Source organism: Lissotriton vulgaris, chromosome 3_2 (genome assembly GCF_964263255.1).
Source record: "Lissotriton vulgaris chromosome 3_2, aLisVul1.2, whole genome shotgun sequence".
Taxonomy (NCBI): Eukaryota; Metazoa; Chordata; class Amphibia; order Caudata; family Salamandridae; genus Lissotriton; species Lissotriton vulgaris.
Genome location: NC_141690.1, coordinates 291,067,200 through 291,082,211, shown reverse-complemented (window position 1 = coordinate 291,082,211; position 15,012 = coordinate 291,067,200). Strand labels below are relative to the sequence as shown.

General features: G+C 46.2%; 1 protein-coding gene across 3 annotated transcripts in view; it reads right to left on the bottom strand.

The window, feature by feature from the left end:
* Positions 1-15,012, bottom strand: part of LOC147725719 (uncharacterized) — a 454,500-nt gene that overhangs the window by 47,685 nt on the left and 391,803 nt on the right. The window contains exon 1 of one of the 3 annotated variants that reach the window (XM_086964411.1): positions 9,309-9,455. The exons of 1 other annotated variant lie outside the window; for it this stretch is intronic. The gene's annotated coding sequence lies outside the window, so the exon portion shown is untranslated. Of the gene's footprint in view, positions 1-8,988; positions 9,012-9,308; positions 9,456-15,012 lie in introns of those variants that run through there. One more of the 3 variants, XM_086964413.1, reaches the window with a different exon arrangement.

Sequence of the window (15,012 nt, the reverse complement as noted above, 5' to 3'; positions counted from 1 at the left end):
AGACATTTGACTGTGAAATGTTTCACAACCCAAATTTCTCAATATAGTGAAAAAGGGTAGAAAGAAGAAAAGTTGTGTCAAAGCCTGGACCCTCAGACATGTGGTGTGAGGAAAAGACCTCTCTGTCTCCCTCAATCTCCCACAATGTCGCAGGCGGCACAAACTGGATAGGGAAATCGAGCGCAGCCCACACACAGTCCGGATGGTCAAGCATGCAGATCTTGGGTCAGACCAGGCCACCCGGGCTCACCGTCCTCATGGGCCCTGGACCATTCATTTCCTTGAGATGACCTCCATGCAGGCTTCAGTCTACTGCGCTTGCCCTTTGGTGCCAATACCAAACATTTCGAGAGAACAGACAGGCTTGCAAATCCAAAAGGTTGGTCTGTAAAGCATGGCTTCAGGCCTGCCATGGGGAGCCTTAAAACCTGCAGTCCAACCGATCAAAATAACCCTCCAAGACGAGGGGCAATAGTCTGGGTGTGGGGTGGTGTGTTTCTTACCCTTGCAGGAAAACCAGGGACTTCATTAACTTGAAGAGGACCTGTCCTTTAACAGGAAAATGTAAAGTGAGGCTTCGAGAAGGAAACCCTGTGTACCACTGTCAGGCTATCTCCAAGCCCAGTGGGAGAGAAGCAACCCCCAGAACCAGAGAAGAGTGGCCACAAAGGAGGGGACATCTCATTTCCCTAGTCAAAACTCTTAATGGACAAAGCAGCTCTGCACAAGGGAGCAAGGGTTAACCATAGTGGAGTTTAGAAGGGAAGGGCACTGTGGGATTGTTTTCAGTTGAGCAAACAGGGACTGCTGAAAAAGTGGTTAGGGTAGCCCCTGGGAACTTTTACTTTGCTGCAGGTGCATTCTATTCACCTGTGGCGCTACTCACTGCGGATCGGAACCCGTTACGTACTGGTAAGTAGAAGGGGAGAGCCAAAGAAGGCTTGAGCCAGAGGCTTTGCTCTGGCTCAGCTCGAGCTCCTCTACGACCCTTGACACCCAAAACAGGCGAGCTTTAGTATGGCTCCTGCCTGCCAACACGCTCTGACTACATGATCATAGATTTAAAAACAAGCATTGGCATAGCCAATAGGTCTCACCTTTGGGACCTTATAAGTTTAGCCATGCAGCAGATTATCCCCTATTAGCATGCCCACACACTCCACATTTTCGAATAATCACACACTTTTTATTTAAAGTCGATATGAAATGAGCCGTGATGCATTGGAGATGAATGGGCAGCATGCCTGGAGCACGGGTGCCAAGACGTGACATGGCAGGTGTGATGGTGACGAGCACACATGGGACTATTGACCTTGGCAGCAGCATTATGATATATTGAGAGGGTGGCTGTGTAAAAGGGGGCATGCTGTATTAATGCTGTTGTAGAGTGAAAAAAGGCTTGTTTTGTTTGCTGGTGCGGGGAGAGGACTAGGGCTAGGTAGAGACCACCATTGGTAGAATTGCGGGCAGCCATGATAATATAAGCACTGTATTTTATAGTGTAAAGACACAAAATGTACAATTGACAGTGTTATAGAATAAAAAGAAAATGAACACAAGACCACTAAAAACAAACAGATGCAAAAAGCCTGTTGTGCTTTTTTTTTTTTTAAAGAAATTTTAAATACTGTTTTGACTAAACGGTTGAAGCTATTGCATCAGGCAGTGCACTAGACACCTCTGGTAGCTAACCAGAACCTAATAAGGCTGGCAACAAGTTCCTTCTAATCTAAGCAATAAACTGCTGTACCGGGGATATAATGCAATCAAAGAAGACAGATACAGCTGGACTTAGTGCAGAAAACCCAGAAGAGAAAGTCTGTGCTTGTGCAATTACAATGAAATGGAAAACTAATCAACGCAATACATAACACAGAATCCCCATGTCATGTGCTCAATTTGAGTCGATGTTTTTTTTTCTATTTTTTTTATCCTCATTTTCCGCCCTGGATGCTCCATTAAATCCAAGAGAGAGCGACACACTGCCTCAGTACACTGGATACATAGGCATATAAGAAGGTGACCTTCGCCTATGAGTGATGTCAGAACCTCTAGGGATTTTTATTCGGAGACCTTTAGGGGGCCACCCAACTGGGCATATATCCAAGCAGACACAAGGGCACAACCTGATGTATCAGGATATGCCTGGGAAAAGAAGAAGGAGGGGCAGCGTAATCATTGGACAGGAGGGGGAAAAAAAAACATCTGTTGTCTCACTGTTGTCCCCACTCTAGAAGGTACCAAAATGATCTTTTATTTTGGTTGCCCGATCTTATTAGGTCTAGCCTAGAAACCTGCAGTATTGATGTCCGCCACTCAGCAAAGGAGGGTGGTGTAGAGTCTTTCCATTTTTTGCAGATTTCTCTCATAGCTAGGAGGATGGTATAAAAAAAGAAGATATTTAGCAGGGCCTACAACACCCTCCATCACACCAAATATTGCTAATGCGAGATTGTTGCAATGGGGCGACCAAGCGAGGTTGACACTAATCTGCTTATAGAGTCCCAAAAGGGAGACAGAGAGGGACAATCAAAAAACATATGTAGATCTGAAGCAGCTATTGCTCCACACCTCATACATAATACTGGCACGTCATTTGAGAATTTGGAGAGCCTCTGTGGTGAATAATAGGCCCTATGCAGGGTGAAGGTGATTCCTTCGGAGCCATGCTGGTTTGACAATGTCCCACAAAGTCTTAAGTGAGTAAGCCACAGGCTTCCCACATCCTGGTCCAAGAAGGAACTCCCCCAGAGCTTACCGGCCAGCTGAAATTCGCCATCAATCTCATCAAGAATTGTGTGGTACCAAAAAGAGATTTATTTTTTTGCCGGGATTTTATTAGTGAGCTGAGACTCAAGATGGTTACCTCCCCCTACTGGGAATCTACACTTGGTGGTAGTCTGTGACTGAGCCCAGCTAGCCATCTGTAGGCATTTAAACTCAGAGGTTTGAACCAACCCTGTCCCTTAGGAATTTCCATGGAACAAGAACCCCATCTACAAACAAATCACCCCAAACCTCCACACCTGCCTCTCTCAAGGGCAAAACCAGACTGTCCTTAAGCCATCCCGGGGCCCCAGGTGAATCCCACAAAGGTGCCATACTAGAGAAATACCCTAGCATTACAGAGCTACGCAACTTGGCCTATGTTCTAGCTATACCCTGTAAAACTTTTACACTTGACAGAATTAGAGATGCTTTCCATGACTAAAAAGAATAAATGGATCGATTTTTGTATTTCTACAACCCAGTCCATGAACATTAGGGGGGTTGCAATACTTTTTAAGAAAACAGCAAAAGCTCGCCTTATATCTAAGTTAGTAGACCCAGGTGGCAGATGGGTCGTCGCAACAGTAAATATTTTGGGTGCACAAATCACAATTGTCGGATATTATGGTCCGAACCATGATGACCCCTCAGTTCTTATATCCATTTTTTCTCACTTATTGTATTCAGAACCTATTGTTTTGACCGGAGATTTTAATTTAATTTTTCGACCCCCTCCTTGATAAATCACCCAATAGCCGGGCCTCAGTCCCCTCTAAAACCAGGGCCCTCTTATTAGATACTATGAAACAGAACGCCTTTTTAGATATATGGAGACTAAGGTCAGGGCAACAGCTAGGCGTCTCATTTCGCCACTATAAATATCATCATCAATCAAGGATTGACTTTATCTTGATCAGTCAGAGTCTGAAGAGTGCAGTAAAGAACATTTCCTACCTCCCCTCACACTTGTCGGACCATTCCGCTGTATGGTTGGAAATGGAAGGTATTGCCCAAGGTTCCCCTAGAATGTGGTCGTTTGATCGCTTGCTTCTCTTGGAAGTGGGGGAGATCGCCTCTTTGTTGAGTGAGACTGAGTGGTTCATGAAAGTGAACATTGGCTCAGCCTCATTAGGGTGCGCTTGGGACTCCTATAAGGCCTTTTTAAGGGGCCAAATAACCAGCAGTGTTACCTATAGGAAGAAAGTATATAGGGAGGAAGTATCCACTATTGAGGCTGAAATTGTAAAACTACAATGTGAAATAGATTTGCATTCAGATGCCTCGGCTCATACTTTACAGGAGTTACAGAATAAGTTAATACGAGTGAAGGGGCAGCGGGATTCTGTGTTGAATACTCGTGTACTTCGCAGGTGGGAGGCGGGTAAAATCGCTGATTTTGAGTATGGGGAGGGTGCGGGTAGACTTATCTTGGAAAACTAAGACTGATCAGGTACGAAATAATATTTGCTCAATTACTAAGGATAGCATTGTATACACATCTGATGAGGATATTCGGAGGACTTTTAGGCTGTTTTTTCAGGACATCTATAAGGAGGATAAGTGTATTGAGTTTGATAGTATTGAGGACTGGTTGAGTGAGATTCCACTACCCTCATTGACCCTGGAACAATGTGCCTGTCTGGACCGGAGGATCTCGCAGGATGAGGTCAATGTAGCCATTATGAGTAGCAAAAAAGGGAAGGCGGTAGGCCCTGATGGCCTTCCCGCTGAAATGTATAGGGTTTTGGGGAAAGCAATTGTTCCATTCTTAACTACCTTATTCAACCAGATCCTCCAGCAGGGTGTTTCTCCCCCAGCCTCGTGAGATAGTGCATCCATAACCCTGATTTTAAAACCTGGTAAACCTGCATCAAATTGTGGGTCTTACAGGCCGATTTCCATCCTTAACGTAGATTATAAAATCTTCACCTCTATTTTGGCCAATAGATTGGGGCTGGTAGCAGGTCATAACTTGCACGAGGACCAAGGGGGCTTTGTTAAGGGTCGACAGCTTTTTTAACTAACTTACGACTTGATAGGGGCTATTGATATTACATCCACACTGATTCCCTTCCCCTGGCTGTACTCACGCTCGACGCTACTAAGGCCTTCGACAGGGTTAATTGGTCATACATGTCAGGTAAGTTTAACTTTGGAGATAAATTATGTCGAGCGGTGAGATTGTTATACCAGAATCCCTCAGCTTGCCTGTTGGTGAACGGATCTCTGTCGGACCCTTTTAACATTACTAGGGGAACGCGTCAGGGCTGCCCACTCTCCCCTCTCCTGTTTGACCTATATATTGAACCCTTTGCCCAACGGCTGAGGCATGATCTTAACATCACGCCTTTTAGGTACAGGGAGTGGGAGAAGAAGGTGGCCCTTTATGCGGACGATATTTTCATCAGAATTGCATACAGCCCTTCCTTCTGTGATTAAATTGGCTCAGGATTTTGGTGCAATCTCCGTATATGAAATCAATGCCTCTAAAACAGAGATCATGGCTTGGAACATCGAGGAGTCGGGGTGCTGCCTAGTTTAAAAATTAGGTATCTTGGTATCAATATCGTCCAGGATGTCAGTAAATTAGCCAAAACCAATGTTTCCGTAGTAGCGAAGGAATGTCGAAAACTTATGAGATCATTGTCCTCATTACCTTTGTCCATTTTGGGAAGGGTAAATCTGATAAAAATGTCTCTTACCTAGAATCACTTTTCTATTTAATACTATTCCTCTTTATTTCGAGCCTTCTTATCTACTTAAGTTGCAGAGTGATATCAATTCATTTATTTGGGCGTACCATATACCCAGGATTGCCTGGAAAAAGTTATCCGCCGAAGAGAAAAGGGAGGTCTGGCAGCTCCAGATCTTCAGTTGTATGCATGGGCATTCCAACTTACCCATTCTCGCATGCTACTGAAGTCGCCTACTAACACAGGGGTCGGCTGTATGTTTAAGGCTATGCTTAGTGGGGCAAATCCATCACAGGAGGGTTTTTTGTTTAAATTTGGAGATCCCAATGTATTTTTATTTGAGTCGATGGTTGCCGGTGGGGGCCACTGCACTCGTTTTGTTAGATCGGCAATCATTTTTCCTCATCTGACATTTCCCAAGAGAGGAAAACACACAAGCGGGAAACATACAAATGAGGAAGACGGTGGAAGAGAAAGATGAAAAATCTGTATCAAGAGAGAAAACAGAAACCTGTCAGAGAGAGTTAAAGGTGCATTTAGTTTCTGGTGAATTAAAGACGTCTCCGGTCGATTTAGTTCTACTCTGCCTTGGTGTTCGGCGCAGAGACATCTAATAGCTGTGGCCATGGGCTTCTGGGCAACTTATTATTTTACAAATTAAGCACTGCGATGCCCCTGTAAAGGCTATAGAGGATGGCTTTGGAGTGATCATCTTGCGAAGGTCACAGTCCCTGAGCTGTGTCTCTTGTTCTCAGTTTAGGGGAATGTATGTGCCTGTCTCTGTGTGCTTATCTCTCAATGTGTCTGTATATAGTGCTTTTCCATGCCGGTCTCGACATTGGAAGTGAGAAAGCCAACAAACGAATTAGGAGATCCAAGCCAAGCTAAGGGTCAGGCTTGGCTCTAGGAGCCTGTGCACGAGTCATGACTAAGATTGCCTGGCAAACCATGGAACTAACATAATGCCATAAGGTCTCTTCAGATTTCCAAAAATATATGCTGAAGTGTGTGATCTTATATTGGATTATGCACTTTGTGGAATTTATTAAAAAATGAATTTTTTGATCTTTGAAACATCCCTGCCTCCTCCCCACCATGGCGACAATGCCAATCGTGCTTTAAGAGGCAAGTCTGTTGTCCTCTCTAAACTAGGTCTCCTTTATTCCTTATTATAGATGGAATAACGCAATATAGACAACTAAATTAAACCCAAAAGAGTTTTTAAACAGCGCACATCGCCAACTCATGTATTTCAGGGCACTCTGATAGGCAACAAGGGGGCACCGTGAAATAAGATATCTAACCGTGATCGCATGATTTGCCCAAGCAAGGAAGACAGAACCGATCCCAGGTGTTCTAGTTTCTTATTGCGCAATTTGGCCACTAGGTGATATGGTATCTCTTTCTCGTGCTTACATCAAAGGCTAATGGTGGTCTTTAATTCCTGGCGCACGAGCATGGGCGGCAGGCAGAGACCACATGAAGGCTCGGCTCGTTTTGGGTTTTAAGTTTCAATAGGACCTCAAGCTGAGCCCGAGCTAAGCATCTCGGTCAAGCCTCTGGTTCAACCCCCTCTAGAGCGCGTTTCTCTCGCTGAGAGAATTAAGATCTTGAGGCGCAGGGACAGTGTGAGGAAATTGTTTTATGCACTTAAGAATGTGGCCAAACCCCCCTCTGCCGCAAGCACTGAAGCCCATCCCCCTACCTGAGGCTGTCCCACTCACAGGCCACGATGGAAGGAAAAGTGCGCTGGCACCGTTGGAAGCGCCTGAACGCGTGCCATATGTTTTTGTATCACTGGAATACAAAAGTGATGCACAAAATATAGGGATTATAACTATCCCCTCTGTGCGGCTGTTTCGACCCCACCCACTGTGCACTTTTGTACTTTGCAAAACTAGATGAGAACAGAATTTGGTACCCGCTTTCGCACTACGTTCACAAGGAAGCTGCAATCCTCCTGCAGCCATGTAGCAGATGATGACAGCGAAGAGCCAGGGGCTCATCTGGCCCCGTAGATTGATGGAAAACAGCACGCGAGCCACAAGACTGCTGAAGCATTAACAGAAATGAAAGTGAAGTGTGTCTCATTTTGAGGCGAAGTCGGCCATGCTTGATCCTGTGCATGCAGAAGATGCCCTTAAAAGATTGCTCACAGATCTTTCCAATGAGCGAGACGTGCCAGGCTCGTGTCTCTGTCCAGAGGGGGAAGCTGTGGGGGCCGAGAGATTGGAGGAGCTGCATTGTGTGCGCCGAGGATATAGCTGCTGCCCAAAGTGACAGGAAGGCTTCTAGCACAAGCCAACATTTAAGAAGAGGAAAGTGGGAGATATAAAAAATAAACTAGTGGGAGCAGCGGTGCGCGGCCCATGTGCGCACGCTGTAAGGGTGCCCGCGAGCGATGCGCTTAATGAGCCATGACGACGGAGCATCCCGCGAGTGGCGCGTGCGGATAGCGAGCACCAGGCCATATGTTTTGAATTATCGCACCCGTGTCCGGGCATGAGAATTCAAAATATATGGCACCCGTGCGGGTAACCGCAAGCAATAGGCCACACACGCACGAGGTTGTGGTTAGCTTTTGAAAGCCTCTAATTATAAGTCTCGCAAGAGCAGTGCATGTGCGCTGCTATAGGCTCGACCTAATAAAGTATGATCCTTTGAAAAAGGAGTGAAAAAGAGCCATCGAGTGGATGAACTGCATAATTGGAAACCAGAAAACTTGAAATCAATCTTGGGTTTCAGCTTGATTAACTTGTTCCTCCACTGTCTTCATTTCACACGTGGGAGCCCCTTCAAATAGGCGAGTTGTTATGTTATAGTGATTTTTATAGTGCGCAGCTGCCCCCAGCAAAGGGGCGTCCCGGCGCTTTGACAGGCAGAAGGAAAATGCCCAGACATAACAAACCAAACATTACAGAAATCCAACAGAACTCCTACACGCTGGGAGGGAAAAGGAATGTTTTAATAGCCCTGTAATGTACAAAAACCTCTTCTATGTGATTTACTAGGATAGAATATTGCTCCATGTATAGTAAGAGTTTAGGCCACATATAGTGTGCAAACAGCAACTGACTGGCCTCTTAGTTTGCTAATGGCAATGTCGTCAGGACGTGGGACAGGAATATATCCAAGTTCATATTTAAAAATGATCACTTCTAATAATGACCTCACAATGCAGTGATATAACCTGATGTACTAGGGTGAAATGCTTTTGCATATTAAATAAATGTAGTTTTAGAAACTATCCATATTTTACCCAAGGTTTATTGCATGATTTACAGGGCAACTATTTATGCATGCTCAACTAATGAACGGGCTGCGAGGCCAGGCCAGTCCAGAGCCCGAGCTCGGCTCGCCCACCTCGACTGGTGAGGTCCCAGATTCAGGGCCCTGGAGCGGGTGCATTCACCCGCAGAGCTGCAGACGGGGTCAGACACCGTTACCTGCAGGCGAGGTTAGATTCAAGGCTCTGCAGCAGGCGCATTCACCCTCTGAGCTGCCCACCAGTACTGCAGTCAGTTACCTGCAGGCGAGGTTAGATTCAGGGCTCTGCAGCAGGCGCATTCACCCTCTGAGCTGCCCACCAGTACTGCAGTCAGTTACCAGCAGGTGAGGTTAGATTCAGGGCTCTGCAGCAGGCGCATTCACCCTCTGAGCTGCCCACCAGTACTGCAGTCAGTTACCTGCAGGCGAGGTTAGATTCAGGGCTCTGCAGCAGGCGCATTCACCCTCTGAGCTGCCCACCAGTACTGCAGTCAGTTACCAGCAGGTGAGGTTAGATTCAGGGCTCTGCAGCAGGCGCATTCACCCTCTGAGCTGCCCACCAGTACTGCAGTCCGTTACCTGCAGGCGAGGTTATATCCAGCTCTCCGCTCCAGGTGCATGAATCCCCAGGCCAGCCCTGCATAACCCGGGCTCGGCTCGCGGTGCACGTCCTACCTCCTGCACGAGCCTTCACTGGCGTTGGCGTCTACCCGGAAACGCGTGGGGAGGGACCCGGAAGTACAACCCTCTGCTGGCCGCAAGATGGCGGATCCGAAAGTTCAATTCTGAGCCTGCTGCAAGATGGCGGACCCTAAAGTTCAATTCTCTGCCTGCTGCAAGATGGCGGACCCGGAAGTTCAATTCTCTGCCTGCTGCAAGATGGCGGACCCGGAAGTTCAATCCCGGGAGATGATACAGACACTTTTAGCTTCAAAACTCGGGAGTCTCCCGCCCGAAGCGGGTCTGCGGGGGGGGCTGTACACGGCTGCCAAGGCTCAGTGCACCTAGGAGTGACATCCAAGGACTGAGCCACACCGCCTGCCTCTGCTGGGACTGCCCTCGTGCTCTCCCTCTCTTTATTTATTTATTTTATGCGCTTGTATATAGCGCGGACTTTCTCCGAAGGTGTCAGAGGTAAACAGAGTGTTACAAGAGAAAAGTGGCGTGTGCATGTTACAAACGAGTATCAGACACAGGTAGAAAGATAATACTGCAATAAATAGCAAACACTCCAACCACAAGAACCCACTGGGAAGGCACTTCTATAGTCATGGAGAATAGAATTTCCTATAATGGAGGGTCTTCCTTCAGATAATAGAGAGGGCGAGCATTAGATTTAGAAGTCCCTCCCAAGGGCTCTCTTTCCTTCCATGCACCCTATGTCCGTTTTCGCAACTGCCAAGGTTTGATTGCCATGTGTGACATTTTCATAGTTTCACTTTAATTATGAGGGACATTTCAACGATTATGAGTGATTCTTTCTCACGAGTAGTATAAATATTAGAAATGACGCCAGAGAGTGAGGCTGAGGCACACTTAGGCCACAGCCAGGCTGTATGTTACTATTTCAAGACATCTATAGCAGCTTCAACCCTAACAAAAACAGTTAACCCTAGTGTAATATTGTTGTACTTACATTCCTTCTGCTTAGCCAGTATGCATGTGTGTATGTATGGAACCTTGAAATGCCTGATGACTGTGTGAAATGCTGTTGTGCCTGGTGGACTGGAAGAATGACAGTTGGAGAGAGTGGGCTGAGCAGCAAAGATGCAGCTTCTGGTGGGGTCTTGAACCAACCATCAATCACCATGTAATAGCTTATCTACATGCAACTACATTTCTGTAACTTCTAAATAAACCTCTACTTTAGTTTACCTCATGACTACTTTTGTTTCTTTCAATATTGGCAACGATCTGGTGAAAAAACCCTGTTTGCTAGCTACTTGAGGTAAAATATTTGAATTAAATAAGAGACTCTTTGTACTGGAAACTAATTTTAGAAAGTAAACTTGAAACAAGGAGAAGAACGCCCATCTAGCCCCACCAGTGTCCTCCAACATCTGGACAGTCTGCCCTGGGCGCTTGACACTCCTTACATTTATTGACTTAAAAGAAAAGGAAGAGGTGAACAAAATAGCAGTGTGTTTCAACGCTTGACAACTACCATAAATGTGGTTGTGTCGCTTGAAGGCAACCTGTCATCTATTCACACTGAAGCTTCCTGCCTTCCAACAAGCTAAGAAGAGATCGTTTATCTATATTTAAACAGTAAATGACTGTCTGACAGCGTGAGGAGCAAGCGCCAATCTTTTCACATTGAAACTTCCTGCCTTCCAACAAGCATTAGAAGAGATCGTCTACCTATATTTACAGTGAATTACAGTGTCTGACAGCGTGAGGAACAAGCGCCATCTAGTGAGGCTTCCCGTGTACTTCTTCTGGCTTTACACATAGGTTTTATTCCTCATTGCTGTGAACACTTTTGTGATCTGTCCGTGGTGAGGTGTTCTTGCGGAGCCTCGGACAACAAGCTCAGCTACAAGCAGTTTGGGAAGTTACTGCCTGCCAGCTACTACAGGTCAGACTGTTTCAATTTATACTTGGTTGCGTTTAATATAAAAATAGACTCATAGGAGTATTTTGCAGTTACAGTTGTTATTCATGCAACATTTTAATTGACCAGGAGGCACATTCTTACCTCGAGCCTCCGTCGCGTGAACTTTTAATCTGCCACATCTTCCTGTGCTGCTGATGTCACATGTGGTGGTGAGCCAATCAGCAGTGGCAATGCTGGCTCTGGTGTTGCGGCTGGCTCTGTTGGTGCAGCTGCCTGTGGTGTTGATGCCGGTGGTGGTGGAGTGCTGTGACCTGCACTTGTGCTGGCATCCTCTGTTCTTCCCTTCTGGGGTGCCCTTCCCTCCTTCTCCTGCGCAGTCCTGCGCGATGACTCTCCTGTGAACAGATATGGACATTAGCTCAGTGGTCCTGCAGCCCTGCATTTCAATATTAAATTACATTCCTGTCACACTATCTCAATGTCCTTTGCTGCTTCTAACTGATGTGTGTGGCATGCCTTGTTGTTTAGTGTGATGACTGTCATGATGGGTGTTTCACTGACTACATCTCCAATAATCCATTGCTGGTGTATACTAAAACCTGTACTGGAGTGTGAGTCACACAGCCACATTGGGGAATGGGGATATGGAAGGGGGAAGGATTGCTGTGCATGCTTCTTACCTTGTTTTGTGGCAGCTCTACCTGAGCTGTCTGCATCCCCAATTCCAGACACACACTCGGGCTCCAGGGTTGACTCAACCAGCTGCTCCAGGTCAGTGAGGGCAGGTGCCCTGCTCCTTCCTCCCCCTGTGAGACTGGCCTGTTTCCTCTGTGCAGCCAGCTTCTTCTTGGTGACGATCCAAAGGTCATACCACCTTTTCTTGAGGTCATTAATGTCCCGTGGGCTCACCCCAATAGCATTCACCTGCGCCTGGATTGCCAGCCAGATCTTCATTGTTACTGCTTCTGCTACCTGCAGGGACTGCTTTCCAAAAAGCTGTGTGCTGTTTCACCACCTCCTCCACAAGGACCCGAAGCTCACTTGCACTGAACTTCATTGTCCTTTTCCTTTCTGCTCCTTCCCTCTCAGATTCATTGGATGCCATCCTGCAGTTCTCCTCTGCAATGTTCAGCCAGTGGCTCAGTTGCTCTCTGCACTCCCAGCTCTCCAGAAGGTTCTGATTGTCTGCACCTGCATGGGTGTGGCCACTTCCTGGTTGGGGTGAGGTGGATGCACAGGATTGGTTGATTCCTCAATTGCTTGTTTTTTTGAATCTCCAAATCGGCATTTACCGATTTGGTAAATACCGAATCCGTACACATTTTCCGAATTTTTTCGAATCGGTAAAAGTTACCGATTTTTTACCTACATCTCATTTACCAAATCCTAAATACCAAATCGGTAAAACTCGGTATTTAGGAATCGGTAAATATATTTTACCTACATATGGGCCACAGTCTTTTCAGGTGCTCAGATTACAGCAAGAAAGGGACACAGCAATGAGGACATTCCTTTATTTGGTAGTGTAAAGTATTTATCAAGCAGTTGTGTATACCTTTGTGTTTTCTGAGTGAAGTCTTAGGCCATCGCTATACAATTGTTTTTATCACATTGTTATGAATTGAACTAGGCCTGCCTAAAATCACTGGCCACCAACCATGCAATCATTGCAGTGTATGCCACTTAACATCACCTTCCAAAACATTAAATCTGGAACCAGGCAAAACCTGGACACAGCAGCAATTCACAAACTGCAACTCCACCAACCTGGTGTATTTGATAACCTGCAGATGTGGCCTAAGATATATTGGCATGACCACCCGAAAAGTGCGAACAAGGATGACGGAACACAGAAGCACGATAAGTCGTGTTAAAAATATAAGCAAGCTCACAGACCATTTCCTAACCCACAACCACACACCCAACGATTTCTCCTGGACAGTCATTGAAAAATTTGACAACTCCACCAATGAAACACTTCTCCTACAAAAGGAACAACGCTGGATATATCGGTTATCCACACATATCCATGGCCTCAACGACGCCATACCATGGAACACTCTAGCTTTGTAACAGTCCCCCTAGCCTACTCTCTAGTGGTCTAAATCGACTATGAAACACTGTATAATGTAGCGATAACTGTGCCAGGGTATCTCTGCATGAGCGCCCCCATTACTGCTCCCTTCTCTCCCACCGTGTGTCCCCAGTGCACTTATGTGCACTTACAAGTAGCCACCTCCGGCGTGTGTAACCCCCTACACGTTGGGTTTTTCATCATCTTTACCCCAAAATTTGGCTTATCTGGACAAACTGTAAAAAAACTTGACCCTAAACCAACCCCAACCCCAACCCTAAACCAACCGCGTTTTACTCCTAGCCTTTCAGCGCCATACTCTGGTGCATCCACATCACCTGCCACATGTGTAAACTGAGGGCCCGCTCCGCAGGATACGATCGATGAACAAAGGGGTCCACCTCCTGATGTTACCAACACCCTGGATGTAAAACACAGGGGGTTCAAACCATCAGGCGAGGGATGAATAATGAAAAGAGACCGGGGAAGGGAAGGGGTCAGCAGGGACAAGGGATCTGAAATGACAAAACATAGGAATTATAGCACAAATCTATGTATAAGTCTACTCTCATTAATTCTCACTAGAACCAGAATACCTTATGAGGCTGTACACATTCCTCCAACCCTAATAAGACAGATATAGTCCAGCTTCCTGCAACAAAACACAGTAGTTATTACACCAATCGCTATTCACTACACCTCCAAACCAGCTCATTAACGCCAATACCCATACACACCATATCATGAGGATTAGGACTTTTCATATGACCCCATAGACTTGTAGTCCTCTACTTATTCAATGCAGTAGACATCACTTCCCCAGTAGTTCATAAACCATAAAAGAGTTGAAGAGAGGAAGCTCTATAATCACTCGAATATGCTATTGTCATTTCACTGAAAATGGGCAAGGAAAGAATAATGGACCACAGACGGAGAAACAATAGGTTAGTGTTCACCCTTTAACATGTCCGTGTTTGCTGAACGGTAACGTGTGGTTGCGACCACCACTACGTTCCGCTACAAGCAACTATGCACCAAGTATTCCAAAGCACCGGCGGTAGGTAGTTGTGACCACCACTCTACCCCAGTGATAACGTGATCCAAAACACCCTCGGTGTTTAAATACGGAAAACCCACCTTCAATCCACTTCAGTCCCAAGCCCAAGAATAAAGTCACAATCCAAGAAAAACGAACTTCACGGCAACTGGCAGCAGCCGCCGCTCAGTTCCGCGGACAACAAAATCTGTTTAATCAGTTCCCCCCTTCCGAACTAGCACGCGTCAGCCGACGCGTATCCTCCAGCACACAAACGGGGAATTAGCAACAACAAGGAAATAAGCACGCGAGCAGAGCGGCTCCCAGCGGCTATAATGCCCAACACTTTACCTCACAAGAACGGGTGATGTCGGGTCCGTGGCTCCAGCCGAATTGCACAGCTTCACGCCACAGCTAACAGGACTCTCTCCAATCTCGACAGAAACAAAGCAAAGGCTCAAAATTACGTGCAACTTCCTTCCTGTCTCCACCGCCCATATACTTCCTGAAAACAGATACTCATGGGAATTGTAGTTCCTTAACAAATTGGGTAGGCGCAGTGAGGCTTGATCCTGACATAAACTCGCACACGCTTGGGATACCCAATTCTTCACCA